The 23,877-nt window shown below is 24.7% G+C and overlaps 1 long non-coding RNA gene across 1 annotated transcript in view; it reads right to left on the reverse strand.

Moving 5' to 3' along the window:
• Positions 1–304: 304 nt before the first annotated feature.
• Positions 305–23,877, reverse strand: part of LOC129615953 (uncharacterized) — a 156,897-nt gene continuing 133,324 nt past the window's right edge. The window contains exon 3 of the long non-coding RNA XR_008697494.1: positions 305–1,268. This is a non-coding gene — a long non-coding RNA (uncharacterized LOC129615953). The remainder of the gene's footprint in view (positions 1,269–23,877) is intronic.

Here is a 23,877-nt window from a genome sequence, read left to right on the forward strand (position 1 = left end):
ATTATTATTATTACTGTTACCATTATTATAATGAAATTCATTACTATTTTCATAATAAAAATTTTTATTATTATTATTGTATTTTTGATACATATTGGTGAATTTGTTAACTGTTTTTTTTTTTTCTTTTCTTAAATTTTATTATTATTTTTCTAATATTGTTTTTAGACAGTGTTGTTTTTTTGTTTGTGATTGTTGTATTGGTTTAGTTTTGTTGAATGATTTTTAATTTAACACTTCATTATTATATTTTTTAATAATTTTAAGGTATTTGGATTTTAAAAATCCACACACATGTGCGGGGTTAGTGTATTGGTGTGTTTCTTGTTTAATAATTAAATTTTTGATTTAAATTCTCAGTTATTATTGAGATGGCTGAGATGAGAATGAGCAAATAATGGTGTTAATTTTTTGTATTTTTTTTTTTAATTAATTTTAATAATATATTTAAAATTTATTATAAAATATATAATATTTGTATATAACAGTTATGTGTGTGTGTATATATGCATATTTATATATATACGAGTATATATATCACTTTTATATAATATGTTTATATTTTAAAAATTATCTCCTTCTATTTATTTTTAACAGTTAGATTAAAATTCTTTTGTCATTTAAAATTTTTCTTTAAATTTTTTTTCAAAAACTAAAAAACAAAAAAATTAAAGAAAAAAAAAATATCGAATTTTTCACAATTTTTCTTTCTCTGCTTCTTTTACATTGTAAAATTTTATTAAATAGTTTTTGATATTTAAATTCCCAATATATTATGCATACGAGTAATGGAACACAATATTATAAGAAAAAACAGGGAATAAAAGCCAAAAATCCAGAGGTTAAAGAAAAGCCAATAATAAAAAAATTTTTTCGTCCTTTTTCGTTTCGTCCTTTATTTATTTATTTTAGTTTTTTTTTTTTTTGTTTTCATTTAATTCTTTAACTGCTAAAGGCAACAGAATAATAAGATGAGTGAGTGTTTTTAATATATATTTTTTTTTTTTAAATTTTTTTTTCTAAAGAGCATTAAATTGTTGAAACGATTTTCTCCCTATTGTTTGTATATAATATTAAAACAGAAAATATCCCTGAAATATCCTTTTTTTTTTATTTTTGTATTTTCCAAGAATTGTAAATTTTTTTCTTTTTATTTTCGTTAGTTTTTGTATAATGGTTACCTGTACGATGGTATATATACACTTGATGGTATATATATTTATATACTGAATTTATTATGTATGAATCATTAGGGTGACTTATTGGTCCTGTAAAATAAGAAGAAAAATAAAGAGAAATTATTAAAAAAAATATTATTATATTTTTAACTTATATATTTATAACTACATAATTATATATGTACATATATTTATTTTTAATATTATGTAAACAATATATAAGAGGTATAGATGAAATTGTGTTATACGTAAAAGAGTAAAGGACGCAAATTAAGCAAACAATCTTTAAGAAAATAAAATTCTAATTCAATTTTATTATTGAAAATAAGTTTTTAAAGTTTTTGGAAATGATCAATTTTTTTGAAAAATTTTTTATTAAATTTCAAGGTAAATCAATTTATCATAAGATCTCTGATAAAATATAACAGTTTTGTTGCCGTTCTATACACATTGGAATTAAAATTGGTACTTTAAATAACTTTTCTAAAATGAACTTTTTAAATTAGTTTAATGGATTGAGCCAAAAATTTTTTAAAATTTAAAGCATATTTTTCAGGATTCATTCAGGCATTGTAAAATTTTAAAGTTTTCAATTCCTACACATCGTAAAATAATAATAAGTTTCATGTAAAATCAATAATCACCAATAAAATTTAAAAAATTCCTTTAAAAATTTTTTTTGGAATAAATTTTCAAATATTTTAAAAATTTTCTGGTGTGGCATGGAAATTTTTAATATTTTAAAAAATAATCAAAATATTCGTACATAAAAGAATTTTTGAAATTTCGATATTACTAGTTTAAGTATGGAAATTTTCTATTATAATTCATTTTTTTTTGTTTAAAGTATAACAAAGTAAACAGTGGAACTTCTATAATTTCGATTACTGTAAGTAGGGTAAATAAAATGTAAGTAAAAAAAAACTTTTATTGTGGTCAGCTCATAACCGAGCGCAATGTGTATATTGGCTAATTTAGTGAAAATGTTACAGAAGTTTATGAAAATACATTTTTGAACAGTTCCTTTCAATTTTAAAGAAATTAGTAAGCTTTTATCTAACATACCTATAAAAGTGTAAATTTGGCTCATAGTAGAATTTCGGTTTATGACACTTGAATTCCCTGAAAAATTCGCCAGTTAGTTTTAGTAACAACCAAAACTCAAATATTCGATTTCAAGGAAATTGATTTGATCATTTCACTTTGTATACGCAAAAAATCGGCCCGCAAGAAAGTCTAGTTTCCGAGATCAAATATATCCCAAAAGTTGATTAACGCGTACCATTGCCAAAATAAATTCACATATAAAATTTTATCAAAATCGGTTCAGCCGAATTTCGGATATACGCGTACACACGTAAACTGACAGGAAGACAGACTGACAGACCGGCAGACCGATAGACCGATATTTCTCTAAAAATAGTTTATGTACACTTCTCTACTATGGAGAAGTGCGTTCCCACCGAAGACTCAACACTCGAAATTTGGTGCCATCACACAACCTTCCTTATTTTGTGCAATGTCGACCGCATTTACCTCAGCTTTTTCAGCTTTTTATCGACTGTAAAAAGCTGAAATATAAGAAACACAATTAAGAGTATTAGCTCGACTTAAACATTATATATAGTTAAAGAGATTAAAGATGAGTTCTGATGTATTTGACGAAAACATTCTCCATGAGTATTCTACAATCATAATATGAGTTCGTCTCTCTTATAGAAAGTATAATTGTCTAAACAAATCAATTTTTCTCTTCTAAGAATTATGTCAATCCATTTCTCTCAGAAATTCGTTTTCTTATTGTTCTCTCGGGATCGAATTCTCTAAGATTTCAATCTAATAACTTGGGCCGCAATTATTATTTTATCAGATTAAGAATGAAATTATATAAAAATTTTCTTCATGATTAAAGAATTTTAAATTTTAGTTTTTAAAAACTTTTTTAATCCTTTATAAGTACATTTAATCTTAAAATAAGTCAAAAATGAATAATATTGGCTATTAGAACAATTTATCCAAATTTATATTCCAAAATATTAGTAAAGGCAAATTTAAATAGAAAATTTTTAATATTTCCTATTATGTATATCAAAATATATGTATAACAAGTATTACGAGTATAAAGTAATTTCCAACTATTACAAATAACTTTGTAAATTATTTCCTCTTTTATAAAATTCTATAAAAGGAAAATACCAATAAGAATATTGCATGATTTTTGTAAAAAATGTTATAACTCAAAAAATTTAATTTTCTAGTCAGTTATGGTAATTTGTGACGAATTGTTTTCTCTATCTTAGACAAAAGTACTATAGCTTATACTAGTATAATATCGAGAAGAGTAAAAATTAACAAAATCAGTCTGAATTCGTCCATTTTGTAAATAATACTTATTCTAGTTTTGAATGGCTTATAATGCAGCCCATTATACTCGGCTATCACTATAAGTTATTTAGTGCTATCTCATATTTTCTTCATTCAGTAATTTTTTTATGTAGTAATGATGACCAGATCATCCACATAAATTTGAAAGTCAAAGCTTCCAATGTGCAGAGAACAAATAATGCTAACCATTACCATGAACCATATAAAAGTGCCGACTGGACTACTTTTTAGTAACAGCCCTTACTACTTATAACTGATATACTTGTCCCAAGACAGTCCCGAACCACTCTGCTTTCGGGAATTAATGTCAATTTTGTACCGGTAAAATGTTATCTCGATGTCTTTTCCACATATTAAAAATGGAGGTATGTCCCGATGCATATCTCCCACATTAAATATGGAGGCCAATCGACAAATGGGAGGTATTTTGTAAGAGCTTTTTATATATACACACATATATAATGTTTATTAAGAGCGCTTTCAACTGGAATAATATTGAAAATGAAAAATTTTTCAGGGAAATTTAAATTTTACTTTGTTCTTGATTTAATATGAAAAAATTGGTAAAAATTTTAAAATATTCATAAAGCACTAGCCACATATAACTTTATCGAACTCTCTTATATGCCAGAGCACATATATGCATACACATATGTACGTGTATAATAAAAAAAAGGATTATTAAATTAGAATTGTTCGGAAACTATACTTGCTGTACTAGAATAAAGTAATAGAATTTTAATTTCAAACTTTAATAATTTTTATGAAATCAAAAATAGTTTTATTTTTTTTTTGTTTTAATTTTTAACATAGAAAAAAATTTATGAAAGGAAAAAGTTATGTAAAAAATGTTAAAAGGAAAATTCTTCACTTTTCATTTTAATTTTCATAAATTTTTTTTGTGTTGTTGTTGTTGTACTTGATTCTGAAATAAGTTCAACAATTTTCTTAATTAAATTCAGTGTTTTTAATATTTTTCATATTACATAATTCATTAAAAATATTATAAAGGATGAAATTATAGCAAAATTGGCTGAAAATTATGAAAGAAAGATGAATGTTGGTTGGAATATAGAATTCGAATGTGGAGTGCTCTAAATGATGTTTTTTTAAATGAACAGAATATAGGATAGGGTGTTCGGAAATTTTTAAATTATATGAACCTTATAGCAGTTATAGGTAAAGTTGAGTTAAGGCGGCTATCAAAGGATAAATTTGGCCAGATAGGGTTGTTGTTATACCGCTGGATCTTATAATAGTTGGGATAATAAACATACTTTTTGCAAAATTCAATTATTTATTGTTTTTCATATTATTAAAACAGAATTAATTGTTATGTTCAATAGTTTATGTTCGACTAAGAGTAGTTATGTCCGATTCAAGAGTCAAATTTATTTAGAGTGTCATGGATAATTCCAGGAAAAATGCAAATATGAAATTTATTGCTTATAATGAATGATTTCCAGTTGGATGCTTCCTTATTGACGATATTAATAATTAAATATTAAAATTACAATTTAGTACAATAATTTTTGGTACATTCTGTACTATGCACTAAAATAATTTTATAATTTTTTTTTTTTTTTTTTGTATAATATTTGAAAGTCATTATAAAAGTTGAAAAGTATTAAATTATGTGTGAATAATTTTATAATGAATGAAACAATATATTTTAATTATAAATTTTCTCATTTTATATTTTATGTGTATGTGGAAAAAAGAAAAATAATAATCGATTATTAAATTTATAGTGAACTTGAATTTAAATTTAATGAGAATAAAATTAGAGAAAATTTAAATTTTCTAAGCTTTCTGACATTGTGTTAGTCATAAATTATTTTGTGTTATTTATTAAATATTAATAATTAACATCTTCATGGACAGCCAGGCCACGATGAGGGTGCTGGTGTTTGAGACTTTTACGTTCAGAACAGTCCTAGATTGTCAGTCATCTCGTAATGAGATGAGCTTGCGAGGAATGCAACAATCATCGGAACTCTACTTGGAAACCTGTACATTCTTCTAAGCACTCACAGCCTGATTCTACACAATGCAACGGTGGAACGTACCAACATATGTAAGAACAGAGATGGGAACAATATGTAACGCAAGGAGGTTGTAGCCAAAGTTAGGGTTGCATTGCGCAAACAAATTGATATCTCTCCAGCGGGTGGATATTGGCGCGGTGATGGGGGTTTTAACTAGACACTGTCTGATTGGCGATCATACCATAATATATAATTGAGAGCATATGTAAATAGTATATAATTAAGGGTTAAGACTCCTAGGAATCTATTTTTAAATGTGAATTATTAAATATTAATTATGGAATTTTAAAAATATGCTCAAATATTCCATTTTTTAAAGGATTACAACTTTCGACACGATTTAATTATAGCAAATAATTTTTGATCCAAAAATTTCTAGAGCAAATTAATAAAACCACTAGCTCTATTTACTTTCACCCACGTACATTAAACAATTTTATATAGAAAATAAAATTTAATATTTTCAAAAATTTCACATAATTTTGAATTTTTTTTTTTAATTTCCTTTCTATTTATATACGTAGTAATAAAATATATTAAACTTTAATTATAAATATAAAAATAATTATAAAAATCAAAAAAAAAAAAACAAAAAAAACAAAAAAAAAACAAAAAAAAACAAATTGTTAACTGTAAATTGTAAGAAAACAAGGATTGCCCCAGGTGTTAGGGAAACAACTGATTTGATATTCTTTTTTTTTTTTAGTTTTTTGTATTTTTTTTTTTATTTTTTTTATATTGTATATTTAAAGAGAGAAAAATTTAATATAAATACGAAATAAAAATTATAAAAAAAAAAAATAAAAAAAAACTATAAAAAAAATATAATAATAACGGTAAATGTACATGGCATTTTATCAAAATCAAGTTAAGAAAAAAAAAAAAAAGAGCGCAAAAAAAAAAAAACAAAAAACAGAAAATATTAAAAGCATTTTCGCGTGTCGTATAGAAGCCATATTTTGTGTAATTATGTTAGTAGCACCTTTCAACCTTGAACCCATTTTTAGTTAATTCCTTTATTTTCGCTATATTTTATGCTTTTATATAAATACGATATATATGTATTTATAAGTGTTATACTTGTATATTTGTTTTCCTTTTTCTTCTGTATTTTTGTCTCTTTTGTTAGAAATTTTTTTCTTTTATTTATTTTTGTACATATAGGCTATTATGTACAATAATAACATATTCATTTATAATTATATATGTATAACATTTGGATTTATTGTATTAAAACATCGTTTTAATTTTTTTTTTTACGTGTAATTCTAAGTTATTTATGATGGGCGTTTAATTCGGATATTTCGGATTATTTGTCTTTTTTTTTTTTTTGGTATTTTATTTCGTCTTTATCCTTTTTTGTTATACACAATTATTTTTGAGTTTTCCATAATTATTATATTTTTTTTTGTTCATTGTTATATAGTTTAATATAGGTTTAATATTTGTTATACATATAACAATGATATCCATAATAATATTGTGTGTACAGTTTTAATCGGTGTAAAATATGCTTATTATTTAATATATACGAGTATATATGCATGTATATAAGTATTATATGAACTTTAATTACATTGTATATAGGTTTACTTAACATATAATTATTACGTATATATTATGTGTTTACATATGTATATTGCATATGATAAAGAAAAACCTTTTCATTTTATTTAATAATTAAATGTTATCTTTAATATGAAATTTGAAACAGGAAGTAAAATATAAATGAAGAAAAGAAAAAGTGTTCATTTCATTAACAAAAAAAAAAAAAAATGTTGTTATTATACAGAGTTACCATGTTTTATGAGAAATATGTCAATTCTTAAATTTCAGAGGGAAACATTTGAATTTATTTGAAAATTAACTGGCATATAGGAAAACATATCCAAAATGGGTACAGGTATAGGAGGAAAGTTATAAAATCGGATTATTTTGATTTCTTGTTGAAATTTTTAGCTTTAAACGTTGGCAATTGCTTACTATATTGAAAATATCCGAACCTCAATTATACATTTGATAATCATATGAAAGAAAGAATCGTGTGATTTTGTAACTGATCCATCCAATTGTCGAGACCGATTATCATTTAAATTTGAATTTCATTAATTTTCAGTTAATCTTTTAATACAAAATTTCAAAAATTGAAAAAAGAATCAATAAAATTGGTTAAACTGTTAAAAAAAATATAAAATTTAAAAAAATTGCATATTTTTAGGCGCATTAAAAATAATAATTACCAGACGTTATATGTGGTATAACAGTTATCTTTAAGTAATCGGTACGAATTTTTCATTATATGGTTTCGGTTGAGTTTTTCAGTAATTTTCAAGTATACGGTAAAAAAAATACCGTACGATAAAAGTTGAAGATTTTGACATAAGCAACAAGATGACTTATTTTTATTTCAATTAAAATACGAAATTTCTTAAGCAATAATATTAATAAAGAACTCTTTTATTTATAATTAATAAATAACTAATTTGTTTGACCTTCTACGGTGCTCTCTTAAAAGTAATAACTTTGATGGGCCACCAAAAATAAAAAAAAGAGAGAAGTACTTCTACTCTTAATATTACTTTACGATTTTAAGATTGCAATTAAAATTATTTAATTTCACCTCTTTTTTTTGTTTTTATAGACTTTACACATAATATTTTTTTTTTATCACTGTTATAATTATACAGTAAAGAAGTTGTAATATTACTGTTAATTTATATTAAAAAAAAAAAAAAGTATTTTTAAAAATAGCACAAAGTATAAAATGCATTTTGTGTTTTTACTTCTTTTTTTTTTTCAAAGAATTTTTTTTTTTTATACAGTGTGAAAAGCTAGACCAAAAAAAAAAATTTTTACTATATAGTAGAACAAAAAAAAAAATGGGCGAAAAATTAAGGGAAAATTAAAGGTAATTTATTTTCAGGAAATTTTACCATTAAAATATATTTTATATTTGATATTATAAGAGAAAAAGAGAAATAGAAAGAAAAGAGGAAAAAAATAAAAAAAAAAAATTTTTTTATCACTTTTGAAACATAAAAAGGGCTTGAATTATTTATAATAAATTAAGAGTTAAAAAAAAAATAAAAAAAAAAAAACCATTAGGTTTTATTTTCATCGCATTTTTATGCGGGTTATGTGCTTGTATACATAGTGTTTTTTTTTTTTTTTTTTGATTACAAAGGAAGATTTTTTTTTTTTATTTATAAATCCTTTCATGTTATCTTTTTAATCCATTTTTTTTTATTGCATTTATTTTACATTAATTTTATTTTAATTAAAAATATAATATATTTTTTTTTTTTAAATAAAGCTACCTAGTATAATAGTTTTTAAATGTTATTTAAAATCTTTTAAATTTGCGATTTTTTTTAATAATGATGGTGAATTTAAGGTGAATTTAAAAATTGAACAGAAAGAGACTGACATATAATTTAAAAATTATTATACGTATCTAATTCACTCATTCACATAGTGAGAGAGAAAGTGAGTATAAAATTCATTTATTTATTGATTTGTATCGTGTTAATATGAGGTGAGTTTAAAAATACTTTGTTTCATGTATAAAGGATTTTGTGAGAGATATGAAGGAATTTATGAAAGTCACACTATTTCAGAAAATTTGAAAGGTGATATTTTTGTTCGAATTGTTATATTATTCATTTAGAGAAAAAGAGAAAATTATTATTAAGCGAGTAAAAGTATAATTGACCGTCAAATCAATTAAGTATATAATTTTATAGTACAACTGGCGCCCGAACAGTACATTAAAAAAAAAAGCAAATTTTTGATCTTCAAATTAAAACAATTATTTTCTCTTTAGCCTTATCTCATCTCCAAAGTCGATATCAATTCGATTACGTTTATAATTTCATCGTAAACAACTGACTGGCGCCCGAACAGCACATAACAAAAAAAAAAAAACAAATTTTTAACCTTCTAATTAAGACTGTTGTTGTCTTGTTAGAATTATCCCTCTCCAGAGTTCATGTCAAATCGATTAAGTTTAAAATTTCATTGTAAATTAACTGGCGCCCGAACAGCACATTTAAAAAAAAATTTTTTTTTTTTGACGTTCTAATTAAGGCTAGTGTTGTATACTTAGACACTTATACCTGAGTCCAGATTCAATGTCAAATCAATTAAGTTTAAAATTTCATTTTAAACTTACTGGCACCCGAGCAGCACATTTAAAAAAAAAAATTTTTTTTACCATCTAGCTCAGAGTCAAATCGATTAAATATATAAATTATTAGGTATATTAAGTTTAAGAGTCGATGTCAAATCGATTAAGTATTCATTGTAAGCAAACTGGCGCCTGAACAGCACATTTAAAAACAAATTTTTTTGTTGAAAATATTAAATTAAAAAATATTAAATTAAATGATCTGGTAATACTTTTATAATTTTTCAAATTATATCATAAAAGGAAGTTAAATTTTTTGTATAAAGTAAGGTGCGACCTGGTCAATATGATTACTCTTAAATTCTTTCATTTCCCCATATACACATATACGTACACTAAATTCCCTATTACAATATTATGCTATTTTTGTAGTAGGATCCGCAAAGGTAGAATTTTTATTTAATTTTATTTTTTTTAAAGATATTCATAAAAGTAATAGAATTTTCAAAAAAAAAATGGAAAAAAAGTCAAATATAGAAGAGTCACTCACTCTGGATACCGACTTATTTTTTAAGTATTTTTATAACTTTATGTTGTGCTGGTTGTTTTTCTTGTTTTTTTTTCTTTTACCGTTTGTTAGTTGATTGTTAAATATATAGACACATTAACACAGTATAAAAAAAAAAAAAACAATCAAAATAATAAAAATCAACAAAAAAAAAAAAAAAAATTAAATTTTTTTTTTTTTATGTACACTTTTTTGTTAGAAAATTTTTTAGAACAGCAGAGTCCTGTAAATAATTAAGAGAAATTATCCCGCTGCTTAATTAACACCATTTTAATGGAAATGATAGACATAGCAGGGGTTTAAATGTTAAATTGGTAATAGCACCACTACAACTGGCTTCCTTTTTCTGTTTTTTTTTTGTTTTATTTTATACATTTTTAAGGTTTAAGGTAAACATAAATAATTTTCCTTTGTTGTTGTTGTTTTTTTGTCTTCCTCGAATTATTTTTGGGTAAAATTTGGTATACGAGTAGATATTATGGTTTAAGGGATTTTTATATCCTACATAGTAGTGTTTGTTTTCCTCTTGTTTTCTCGTTTGTTATTTGTTTCTGCTTTATTTTTATGTTGTTTGGTGTTGTTTTAAAGACATTATATTAAAACAAAGAGTAGATTATCTTGTTTTAGATTATGATAAAAAAAAAATCTTCTATTTTAATATTACACTACTTATAAAACGGATTACACATTGTGTTTATTTAAAATTTTATAAGTATGCAATAAATCTTTTTTTTTTGTGTTTTCAAGTTGACGCGTTACAAAAAAAAACACAAAAATTTATTTTTGTGTTTATTATAGTTTTGAAGATAGAATAATTTTCCCCTAAAAATATGCAAATTTAACAAGATATTAAAATATTTAATTACATTTTAATTTTATTTTGATAGCTAGAAATAATTTAATTATATTGTAACTTCTGATAAACTGTTTTATTAAAAATGGAAACCAGAGACACGAATTGTTGCGATCACATTGCCATAAAAAAAACGAATGATATAATATTGTGAAATTGTTTCGGTTACTATAAAAATCATTGAATATTAGAGAATTTAAATTTATTGTCCGTATATTGAATAGTTCTCAAATTAAATTGGGACTAGATAATTAAAAGGCAAAAGAATGTGTGCAAAGCCAGATCTCTGATTTGTATGCGTAAATTGCGGATACAAATCAATATTTACGAAATTTTAGCAGATTTTTATAGCAGTCAAGACATCGTATAGGTTTAAGTAATTGTCACATTGTAATATGAGACACAAACCTATGAGACACATTTTACTTTGTAATAGACTGTTGCACTAATAAAAAGATCTTCATGGTCCCGAACTTTTGCATATGATTACTCTCCGTCTCCGAATTTCAGACGGGGCAGTAAGATTACTCTAGAGACAATTATTTTATTAGCTTAGGTATAAAGAAACTATAAAATGGACTATTTTAAATCGAATTCTCCCCAAAAATGCTTGGCACAAGTTGTTAACATCTTGTCATCTTAAAACGCTTAATCTTACGAATTAAGAATAATACCAATTAATTTCGAATCAATAAAATATTTCATGAGTTTGTTGGCTTTCCAATCACCATCGAATTTCAAATGAGGTGTGGCACACATGGTGGTGGCACTTTAATTTTTCTACTCAGCCTCATTAATTTAAATATTTTATTTAAATTTTTAAAATTCTCCCTTTTCAAAATTTTTGGAATAATTTTATAAAATTCAGAATTTTTCTGGAATGAATTTATTAAATTTTTTTTTTTCTATTCTCTTTAATTTTTGTGTTTAACCAATATTCTATTTAATATTTTTCATGTAAAATTCTATCTTTATTAAATTTTAATTTTAATTCTTTTTGGATTATTTGAATTATTTTTATGGTCAATTTTTCTATTAAATTAATTTTTAATTTAATATTTTCTTTCTTTAAACTCAAATTTAAAATTTTTGTAATATTGGGGTTTGTTTGCATTCTGGGTTTGTTTGTTTTTTTTTCTTCCCTTTTTTAATTTTCTTAGAATAATTTTGTAATAAAAGTTTTTTCTTGACTTTAAAAATTCTCAGATTTTTAACAATTTTCCATTTATTTTAATAACAAGTAAAATATTCTATTGAAATTAATTATTTAATATAAGAAAAAATGTTAATAATAGAAAATTTCTAAATAAGATTTTTTAGTTTTTTGAAAATTTTATCTACTCTACATATAAGTGTGTATAATGGTGTACGAAAAAATATAATCAGAATTGTGTTTGTTGTTCTTAAAAAATGAAAATTTTGTTCTTATTGCATCTTAAATATTAGGGAAAAAAATATTCTTGAGAATAACTAGGGCAAAAAGTTATTTTATTAAAAAATATTATTTGTTTTATTTTCCTTAGTTCTTGTTTTATTTTTTTGCAGAACTTTTCAGTGAACTTTTTAAAAAATTAATGAAATTTCTTAAGTTCTTAGGCGAAAAAAACAAGAAAAAGTGGAGAACAAATAAAAATTATTAATTCTTTTATATTTAAAAAAAAAAAAAATTATGCACTTTTCATTTAATAATCTTGAAGCTACTATAAGAATTCAACAAAAAAAAGAAGAATTCAACAAGGCGCAGAAAAAATATAGAATAAGAAATGATGTGAAAGAAAAGGATGGCAAGAATGAAATAAAAAATAAAAAAGATGGTGTTATTAGCGTGAAAGAAATTTTCAATTTTATTAAAAAATTTGAATAAAATGATTCTTTCTTTGCCTACACATATCCAAAATGCAATATAAGTATAGGAATATGTTAAAGTTTTTCATATTCTTCAATTGGGATTAATGTATCTATAATAATTTGATTTACGCCTTAGGATATGCAATCTCATGAATTTTTTTATTAATTCAAAATTGAATAAATAGCATTTGAAAATTGCTGGTTGAAATTTAGATGAATTAGAAATGAAAACAGAAGAATTAAAATTACCTACACTAATACTAAATAATGTTAGAAGGGATTTTAATGCTGACTAACAGGATTCAATATATTCAAACACTCGATCATCCCCAATATTTTTTGCATTCATTGGATCTTACAGTTCAGGTCTTCACACTAACACATAATAACTGGAAATATATACTCAGTAATGTCGGAGTTTTTTTAAAATATAAATTTAGTTTTTGTATTCTTTTTAGATGCTGGGATGGAATTAGTATGTAGGTTATGTAAGACTTTATTATTTAACGTAACATAATACTGAGTCCAATTAAATCAGCAATTTTACTAAGATTTCGCATCTGAATTGCTTTGCTGTTAGCCTATACAGTATTTGAAAAAATATGGAAGAAGCTACAGAGAATAAGTTCTATTATCTACATTTCAAATCTGTTACCCGGCTATTGTTTGATTTATTTGTGAATAGGACATATAAGTGGGTCAATAATTAGACAATATTACATTCTTTAATAAAGTAGTATTTGAAAATTTCTCTCAGGTTTTCATATATGCGACTCCTTTTCCATTTACTGAAGGCTCGGTTTTTGTTTATTAGGACAGGACAAGAATAAAAAACTTGAAATATTTTCGGCTTTATTCCAGACGATTGTGAAGGGTGTCAGCTGATGATTGCAAAAGTTGACGTTGGGCTCATTCCTAAGAATTACAGGGTAACGTCTTCATATTTCATTACTTCGGCCATCATATTTCGTACACTTTGCAGCATAACTTTTTATGGTATGCAGCCGACATTCCGGGATATTGACAATATTCGTATTTGTATTATTATACAAACTTATAACATTGTTTAAAATATTTTAAGATTTAAAGCAAAGTTGAGAAAAAATCACCAGTTTACTTAATTTAGAAATAAAGGACATGATCCACCGCGAACTAAAAGATCTATTGTCCTCTTTTTACTTATAGTTTACCAATATTTGTTAGATAGAAAACAAAATTTTATGTGCTTTTAAATGAAAAACTTAAAAATCTCATCATGGTTGGTTAACTGACCAAAATTTTCGGTTTTAGAATCAAAATTATTTTCCAAAATCTAAAGCTTTGTATAAAACAACATCTTCTTTTTATGAATTTTAAAAATTTGAAAGCAACTTAAAGTATGTATTTGTTTTATTGTATTGCATTTCAAGTTGGAATGTGCGGTTACTGTTACAATTTATGTTTATTGTTTTACAGTTTCTTTTTTCTTAAATTTTCTCGCCCTTAAAAAAATTTCTCCTTCCTTCAATTAATTATACTTCAATGTTATGCTCTTAACATTTTCTTCTTCACTTTAAAATTTGTCCCATTATGTAACAGAATAAAATAAAAATTAGATTATGATTGTATGAATGAAAAAAGAGAAAAACAAAAACATAAAAAAATCATCACTTGACTGCTGCTATTTTAAGTCATGGGCAATCTTTACTTGTCTTCTTGCAATTAATATTTCCTGCCATTTAAAAGCAGTAGAATGGAAAAAATTTTAAAATGAATGAAAACAAAAAATTCTAATTAAAATAAATAAAAAATGTAACAAAATAACAAAAAAAAAACGAACAACTAGAGTATAGAAAAGAAGAATATAAGGCGAATCGCATCTTAATAGTCGAGCAGGGATATTATTTTAATGGGACGGCATCTTAAAAAGCGTAAAGAATTGAATAAAAATATTTAAGGAGGAGAAGAAAAGTAGAAATTACTGGAACAATACAGTAGAATAGAAGTGAAAGAAAATTGTTAATTTAACCTTTATTTAAATTTTCTTTTGTTTTGTTTTTATTTCAGTTCTCAAACTTATTATGCCTTACAGTTTTTCAATTGTAATTATATACACAAGAACGTTATTATAAGAATCGTAAAATGTGAATTACATGGGTCGTAAAGATATAAATCATGAATATTTAACACTCGAATAGATTATTTGTAGGAATCAAGATAGCAATAATACAATTACATAACTGCGAGTCGACCAAAGTAGCTAAAGCAAATTTTATTTAAAAATTTTTGTAAAATTTCACAGCAGCTTTGTGTTCGACAAATGTCGAGTAGGAATTGTAATGTAAAATGTCGAGGATAACTGATTCTAGGAATTGTAATGTAGAAATATTAGGAGTTATGAAAGAGTAAGGAGGAATATTTTCAATAGAAGACTACAGAACAGATATTGAAAGAGCAGAAATCGAAAGATAATGGAAGAGTATTTAATGGAGAGAATGGATAATGAAAGAGTACGTCAGAGTAAAATTATTAAAATAAAACCGATTATGACAGATTGCGAAAGAGTACAATTGTAGGAAGAGTACGAAAAATGGAAAAGAATATAATTGCATGAATAGCAAAAACATTGGAAGAGGATAAAACAGCTTAGGTCGGTCGAGAGGAATGAAAGAGTACAATTGTATTAGAAGTACAAAATATGAAAGTGTACAACTCTATAGTAAGTACGGAGTTTGGAAAAGTACGGAAAAATATTATTGTAGGAAGAGTACAACAGCGAAATGCGAAAGTATGAAATTTTTTATGGAAGAGTAGAATTATTTTTTATTAAAGAGAACGTATTACAGAAGGTGATGGAAGAGTAGAATCCTAGGAGAAATATGACATATTGAAAGTATGAATGTATTGGGAGTATTATTCTGGGGTTCGAACTCGAATTGAGTTTATTTGATTTATGTGTTTATAAAAATATAGCCACTATACAACCTTGGTATCTGACAGGGTGTGGTTCATTGTAGTTTGAAATTTATCTTTCTTGTTATACTCGGCCCTTATATGATTACCGGCACATTGAAGTACTAAAGTTTGTAGTTAGATTTTATGCAATTTAAATGCTTTAATGTGGAATAGTTTGTATTCGACTTTACAAAGACAAATCCAACAGAACCGAAAGAATACAATATTGTACGAAATGCTAAGGTGACATTTCAGTGGCAATTTTTTTAAAAGAAAAAGAAACTCACATTGTATTATACTTATTTTATTTAACTAAATTTGTTAGAACCCGCTGATTTTCTTCTCTAATCAGCTTGTTGAATTTTTCATTGATCTTTTTTAAGTATCTAATAGTAGGTAATTAAAAAATCTACATAGACGATTGCTTTTTGTTTTAAAATATTTATGAAATTTAAATCTTATTCAAGTGAGTCTAATAAGATGGAATGAGTTAACATTATTTTAATAATTAAATACTTATAATTTATTCATATGAACACCATTTTCCCTCATAAACGATTAAAAGCAAATCATATACATTATGTACACAAATTGTCATGTTGTCATTAAATATTAATGGCAAGTAAGACTATATATTTTTTTTATGTCCCAGTTATATGCATATGCTCAAATATAGTATATATGATGCCTTAAATCCTTATATATTATTAGACATATATGTATCTGTTCTAAATCTTAAAAATGATGACAAATACTTGCATTAATCGTTCAATTGTTTATTCGCCTGTATGATTGTTCAAGTGATATATTATTATATACCATAAGTATTAACGTTTGATTGAAGCGAATAATCTGATATTCAAATAATTTTATTCAGATTTTTATTTTTCTTCTGCTTCTATTTTCTTTATCTAAATTTGAAATTTTAACCCTAATATGGTATTTTTCTTTGTTTTTGCTTTTCCGATTCCGACTGTAAAAATCATAAAGATTTTATGTAAATATTAAAATAAAAACAGAAAAAAAAAAAGAAAAATTGATTTCTTTGAAGAAATTTCACTTTTTCAATATTCATCATATTTTTAATATATAATGTGAGTGGGATTCGAGACACCATATGGGGTAAAATCAATTTTTTATTATGAGAGTGAATATTTACAAAAAATTTTCATATGAGTATAATGTCATCATATAAGTATAGATGGCATAGGGAGTCTAATATGTAAAATTTTCTATATATAGTTGTTATACGGGTTGATAATATTATACACAAGATTCGGAATCAATTTAAAACAAATAACAAAATCTAGTTCAAAGTTGAAATCGTCAAAAAAAAAGGAGAAAATTGTAAGCAATCTTTTGTAAAAATAGCACATTTCATTTTCATAAATTAAGTTTAAAATTAATATTTTTATTGTAATAAATGTTAATTGCATACTTTCAGATATATTGCATACCTTTAGGAGGAATAAATTTTTGAAAAAGTTTGATAATCAAAATAAACAAAATAATAAAATGTATTAAAATATTTTCTTTCTCGTTCAACTATTTTGGAAGTTCAACAAATCTTTTCGCTGAAATTTCGCTGAAATTTAAGAACTCAGCGAATTCAGAGAGAAATTTAGTTTTTAGATAAATCAGAAAGAAAATGAGATACGAAATAATTTTGTTGTAATTTAAAATATTTATTAACACTACTTGCAACAAAATATTAAAGATTTTGGGCTTTCCGCATAGGACAAAAATTTTCATATGGTTGATTTGACTAAAATTTCTTTACAACTTTTTTCGAATAGAAGACCATATAATCTTTGTGGCGCTGTAATTTAAGATAAAGAATAGAAAAACCATAATTTCATTTTGAATATTCGGCTCTTATGTTCTGAATTAATTTAAATGGACGCAAACATTCGCAGATGAACAGACAAACAAAGTGACAATAATATGAAAAATTTTTCCGTAAATTATTTTTGTAAAAGTGCTAAGAAGACGACAAATAAATTTGTAATATTATACGACTATTAACAGTAGATATAAGGAAATAATTTTTCATTTTTAATAAATTCAAGATAAAATTATTATTATTATTAAAAAAATTTATAGAAATAATGATTGTTATTAAATATATTGTTTCCTTATATAAATGATGACTGCATTTATTCATATAACTTTATGCGTTTAAAATAAATAACCGTAAATGTCTTCTATATAATAAAGATCTCAGAAATTCAATTCGATATATGTAGATTTGTAGTTCTTAAGGTAACAGTTTCATAATGTAATCTTGGAAATGGTTTTATACATATTAAAAAAAAAATATTGTGAATTTTTTATAATTTAAAATTAAAAATATTATTTTAATTTTCTTAAGAATTTTTTCATTTCCTATAATGCAATATTGTGTGCATTTAATAAAAGTGCGTCAGAAATTCAAATTTTGCGTTCTATCATTTTCTATAGTATTGAAATTATATTTAACATTATATATGAACATTATATGAAAAATATAATATTTGAAATAATTTGAGAAGAGTTATTTATCGATCTGCCCCGTTGTTTAATTAGGCGGATCTTATAGAATATTTGTAAGTTGACAAATTGTAGTCTCTTGCATATATGGGACGAATAAGTATTGCAAATTGAGCCAGTACATAAACATATATCAGCGCTTTCCGGATATTGCGGTAGTGGAATAAATGGTTAAACTGGCGGAACACTCTCACTTGAGTCAATACATGTTTTACTGTGACGGTCATTTATAAAACAAAGAAAGGAGAAATGTTTTATCCATTAATGTAAAATCCGAGTTTTTTTGTGTATATCTTGAGTTTCCGGTTTTTGCTTTATTTTGTCTTAAGCGTAGCTTTTTTTTTTGTGTTCCTTTCAAATTACCGTTAAGGAGCACAGGGTTTCGACATAGGTCGCTGTTTCTAGTTCTGCTGGATCAGAATATTCAACATAAGTGCGGAGGCATTTATTTATTTTATTTATAAGTGCGAAAACCTGCATTCTGTTAACGTTTTTTTTGTTTATGATCCAAGTTTCACTGCTTAAACAATATTATTGATTTGACGTAGGCGTCTAAGACCCTCAGATTCATCTCAAGCGTGATACTAAAGGTTTATTTCATTCCTGGTGTTCAATTTGTCACTGGCGCCCAATATTACCCCTATAGAATTTCTTTAATAGCTTATAAGAGGAATTTTAAATTACGTTACATTAATCATATGTTTTTGCAAAGTATAGATTGATTTAAAGGATTACGAGTTTGAATTAAAGTACTCGAAAATTATAAATTGATTAGTACTCATTTTCTCATTATTTCAAATTAAAATGTAAGGCTGCTAATTTCCAGGACTTCATTTTGTGCAATACAAAAATTAATTTTTGCAATTTACATGGACCAACTATAATTTTTCAATCCAATTATTTTATTTGCTTAACCTTAAATTAACTTCAACTTTTGTATGACTAATATCCAAGTTAATATTTCCAATGAGCAGATAATGAAGTAAAAATTAAAAAAATTTTTTTTTTCCATTATTCACTCTTTGAATTCAATGTTGAAAACCTATTCAATTTTACCAAATTGAATGGGTCTTATTTTTATATTCCAATTAAAATTAACTACTTTTTTGTTTGTTTTCAAGAAAACAACAATTTTTTTTTTATTTTTATTATATTCTCTTTATGCTATTGTTTTGAGAGTGCTATAGTTAACTAGTTCGCTTACAAATTATATAATAATATAATAGTTAATAGTTTGTTATATAAATAATAATAGAGATGATATCACAGTTTATATTGAATGAAAAAAACTCCCCGAAACAATTAGAAAAAAAATTTTTTATTATTAAGTCAATAATGAAGTTCAAATGTAGCACACGCCTATAGTATTTAATTCTTTTGAAATCAAAATTAAATACATAAAATGTAGAAGAGAAAACCAGTAAATATGTGAAGAATGGAGGTGTTAAAGTTTTCATCAAACTGTTAATTTATTTACTATTCATGTATATATTTTTGTTATACTGTAATGTATAACAGTGTGTATAAAATGTGTTCTTAAGTAAGGAAAATATTTTGAATGTATGATTATTATTTTCTCTTTTTTTTTATAATAATTTATTTCTCATTATTAATATGAAAGATTTAAATTAAGCAACACACACGTGCAGTCAGGCGTACGTTTTTGAAAAGAAATTTGTTATACAACAAACACACATACGAAGCATTTTGTGTCTTCACTTCGTTCTTTTGTTTTTTTTTTTTTGATTCTCTGTGGTATTGTTTAAGAAGTGTAGCGTATAAAAGCGTCATCGTTTCTCAATTTTTTGTTTTTGTATTTTTCTTTTGGTGGCACAAGTTTTTTTTTTTTTTATTTTTAAAACAAATTTGATACGGAAATAAAACGCGTGTCACAATCTGATTTTTTTTTTTATTATTATATTATTTATTTTTATTATTATAAATTAACATATTGTGTTTAGTGTATAACAAGCATCATGTATAACATAATATAATATATTTTTATATTATTCTCTTTATAATTATTATGTATATTAGTATATTATAATAAATAGTGGCCTATAAGTAGAATTAAATTAAATTGGAGTGTGATTATAAGCAATTCAAATCAGTTTATATATATATGAGATAATCCCAATGTATACTCGTATACATCCAATTATATACATAAATTATATAAAGATAAATATTCATGTTATATACTCATACCATCTAAAATTTATTTTAAATGTTATATGAAACATACAATGTTTATTATACTAAAAATATACATACATAATTATATACGTAATGTGTATAAAATACAAAAAAAAAATGACTTGAATTTTAACGTTAAAGTTTGTATGTGTGTATGGAAAATGTTAAATTAACATGTTATATACCAGCAAAATGTAATATAAAATTTTCAAAAAAAAAAATTAATAACATAAATTTTCATTTTCTTTCTCTTTTCTTCTATTTAAAGGAAAAGAAGAGAAAAATATATTATATTGCGTACAATATTGTTATAATAAAGATAGCGAATAAATAAAATAAAATGTTGGAATATATTTATAGAATGTTTAAATTAATAAAATGATGACAGATAATGTGCAAATTTTATAGTATAACAGTGAATAATAAGCGCCATATTATGTACACACATATAGCATAAATATAAAATAAAATATTTAAAGATGAAATGGTTTTTTTTTTTTTTTTGAAAACTTAAACATATTATTATATAATTAATTATTTGAATGAATATTATTTTAAAATATTCAATTTATTAAAAATAATGGGGAGATTAAACACAACATGGTAGAGCTTATAAATATGAGTGTTTTAATGTTAAATATTATGTGAATATTTAATAATATTTGATATATGGATGGTGGAAGAAAAGTGATTTGGGATTACCAAGTCTTGAGTGAAAAGTGTTTTGAATGATTTATTATAGTTGTGTTTGTAGATTTATCTATTCTTTAAATTCTAATAATGCATATTTCAGATGTTCAATAATGTGTAGTATGCAACGTTTGCCTTTCGAATCCATTCTTTAATAATAGGCTTCAAATTGAGCTTACAGTTTAAAATAAGACTCAGATATTTTGTCTCACCTGTCTATATGGGCTGAGAGAAGTGTGAAGACTACTAACTCAGTTTCGTTGGAATTTATCTGGAGTCCCCTCTCACAGGCCCAATTCGCAATCCATTTGAAGGTTCTCTTGGTAAGCTCACTTTTAGTTTAAGATTACGTTTAACACCAGCGAGCCAAAGGGAGAGGTATACCCATAGGGTGTACTTACGTTACATCACTCCAATGGCTATCGTTCTCTGCCCTAGCATTCTCTCAATTCGAGTGATTCGTCTATTCCCACAATGCCAAGTACTTCTACAATCGGCTACGTAGTGTTGTTGTAAAATAAGCTCCCTGAATTAAGAAACATTGTACGAAAACCGTTCTACGGTTGAAACAAAGTAACGATGGACTGTATCAACCGATTTATCCTTACTGTATGTTTTTCCTTAGAACAGAGTAGTTTCATATATGCTTGCATGAAATTACTTTCCATGGTATTAAAATCACCTTTGATTCACTCCACGATCACAGTATGTGATTCAGTCTGATGCACTTCCTGAACACTGCCTAAGGTCATTGCAATACCAGTCTGTCCACCTTTTGGAGCATAGCTATAAGTACGCCATTTTACCCCGGCAACTTGCAGCTATTAAATGAATCTAGAGTCCACTTATGTATACTCAACGTAAAAAACAGTCAGGCGGAATTCGTCGATGTTTGGGAACATTCGACACAGATCGCGGACAAGTAATGCCATGTGTTTTTTTATGGGAAAGTGAATATTAAAAAGCTACTCTCAACGTTTACCGGAAAATTGTCATCCACGTCCCATCCTACTACATTAAGAGGGCAAGTTAAAATGACGACACATTCAAAATTTTTATGGGGTAGTTGCGTCAAACATTCGTACCTAAACTATATACCTTAGTAGTTTGATATTGAAGGCTTTAGTGAAATCTACCAATCGTCGGTTGACAATGTAGGTTTACGTACTCGTATACTATAATTAAGATCATTTCTATTAGAGAGACGTCACCTGACATCGGCTCTGTTCCTTATTGGTAATAAGGCAACTTCGAGAAAGACAAAGATAATGAGGATAATAGGGACTTTATATAAATTATATAGGAATCGATTTTTAGAATAAACGAAAGTAGCAGCTTGGTAGAAAATAAAAATATATTTATTTTTCAACAGTTTTTATTTAAATTGGAAAATATTTTTCTGAAAGAAAAAACCATCTTTTAAAAGGTTTTTGCCATTTTGTTTTTTTTTTTTTTTTTTTTGTTCAAATTGTCATACACTTAATACTGAACCTAAAGGATTATTTGAATCTAGTTGAGATATTTAAAAAAAAAATCATCAAATATTTTTAACAAAAGAATAATTAAATGAAAAATAAAAATATTCAAATTTTTACTTTATTGAAAAATTTGAAATTTTTTTTCTATAGTTTCTATAAGATTTCTGTTTTTGACAACTGGTTCTACATACTATATTGTGATTGAATTGTGTATACTATTTCATTTACTTAAAATTAGTTTAAGGTACATACATATGCGTTTTGCTCACTAAATTAGTATTCTGTACTAAAAACAAAGAAAAAATACTATAGTTTTTATTAAAATATTCAAGTACCTAACATCCCAGAAATCTAGCATATCGATAGGCCAGATTGTTGTATATCACGTTAGGTTTTAGTGTTATTGGTATTTGCATTGCAGGCGTTGCGTATAGTGTATAAAGCGCATAGTGTATAAAATCAATTAATCATAAGATTAATTTATTATCAAAAATTAAAAAAAAAAAGCAATTTGTTATAATAAAATGACAAATTTTTTTGAAAAATTTTTATACATTAATTATGCATTCAAAAACTTTCCAAATTTAGCTATTATACTAGATTAAAGTCATAAAATTGATAATTTTTTTTTTTGAAAACTTTCAATTGTATATTTGAAAAAAAAAAACAAAGCTGATATCCAATTTTGTATCCAATTAAATTAGATTTAAATTAACCAATAACTGAATTTAATCTAAGAATTATAACACTATGAACACCTCCACTTTTATTCAAATATAGTGTTAGTTTTTTCTTTTTTTCGTTATATTGTCATTTGAATCCCTATTTAATTATATGAATTTGGGACATTGAAAATAACAACGACATAACAGAAAAATTATAAAAATAAAGAGAAAAATTTGAAGACAACCTGAGGTGTTTGACAGTTTTACTACACACTTGAAATTTTATTTTTTAATTTATAGTGCACACTATGAGTGCACAATAATAATAAAAGCGTGTTTGTAATCATTATATTTTTTTTTTCTGGTATTATGCTGTTTT

This window comes from Condylostylus longicornis, unplaced genomic scaffold (genome assembly GCF_029603195.1).
Source record: "Condylostylus longicornis isolate FDR11 unplaced genomic scaffold, ASM2960319v2 ptg000155l, whole genome shotgun sequence".
In the NCBI taxonomy this organism is placed as follows: Eukaryota; Metazoa; Arthropoda; class Insecta; order Diptera; family Dolichopodidae; genus Condylostylus; species Condylostylus longicornis.